Source organism: Struthio camelus, chromosome Z (assembly GCF_040807025.1).
Source record: "Struthio camelus isolate bStrCam1 chromosome Z, bStrCam1.hap1, whole genome shotgun sequence".
Taxonomy (NCBI): domain Eukaryota; kingdom Metazoa; phylum Chordata; class Aves; order Struthioniformes; family Struthionidae; genus Struthio; species Struthio camelus.
In genome coordinates, this window is record NC_090982.1 from 816,200 (window position 1) to 817,427 (window position 1,228).

Genomic DNA, 1,228 nt, shown 5'->3' on the forward strand with positions numbered 1-1,228 from the left:
AATCCGGACGCCGGGGAGGCGGGCCGGAGAGCTCTCCGCGCTTCCCATTGGGCCTCGCCCGGGGGCGGGGCCGCGGGGCCTGCGCACGCGCGGTGAGCGGGTGGGGCTGGAGGGGGCGGTGGGGAATGGCGGGCGGCCGGCAGGGCCTGGGGGGAGCGGGTCTCCGCCTGGCCTGCCTGCGGGGCAGAGACAGCTCGGCACGAGCGCTCCGGGCTGGAGCAGCGCTGGTTGTCTTAACACGGTCTGGGTTTGGCTAAGCTCACGTGCTGAACAGAGGCTGAGAGTATTTTCTCCAGAACTAAGTTACAGCGTCTTGGTCGGCAGCCTCCACGTTGGCTTCTTCTCCAGGCGTTATTGGCATCTTGTGGAAACGAGAATTTCTGTTCAGGGAACAGTGCCGTACTTTCACCCGTGTTCAAACAGGTGCCCAGCCACAGTATTGGGAAAGTTCAAGCCAAGTTGTTCGAATGGGTCAGGATGTTCTGACCGACCGCATCCTGATTTTGCCTTAAAATAAATAAGCAAAGAAAGACTTATTTCTAAGAAAAAAAAATCATTAAAAAAGTAAAACGGAAACATTACATGGGGTCGGTACGTAAAAAAAAAAAAAAAAAAAAAAAAAACTTAGTTCATTTTACCTTGAAAAAAATACCTCAAAATTGGATGTATTGCTCAGATTCCGACTAAACGGTTTTGTAACAGTAAAAGATGGTTAGAAAAATCTTAAGTAATACTGCACAAACATCCCTTCTTTCCATTCAAACTTTTATTTTGCTCTTAATCTACTTGCGTTTTGGCTGTGACATTTTTGCCTAAGAGACTGCGGTTAATCTCTCCAGAAATTTAAGAATAAAGGATATTTTAACGAGCATCTGTAGGAATGAAATGGCATGTTGGTTGTTAAGCCCAAGGAGCAAGTTTCTGTGCAAACAAAAGCTAGTTAGGCAGGTCAGTTATGCAAATGGAACAGCTTAAAGAGCGATCTGTTTGCGTTTGTTAGGAGTGGTGGTTTATTGATCAGATTGGATATCTACATCTTAACCTCAAGAAAAATGAAATTGCCCAAGATCATCTGGTGTAAAATAACGTGTATTAGTCAGGAATTAAACCAAGATACTCTGGGTGGACAGAGTCTGAGCAGAATCAGTATCAGAAGAGGTGGTAAATTGTCCCCATTTCCCCCTTCCTCCAAATTTCTTTTGAATAAACGTCGTAAGATGGGAAAACG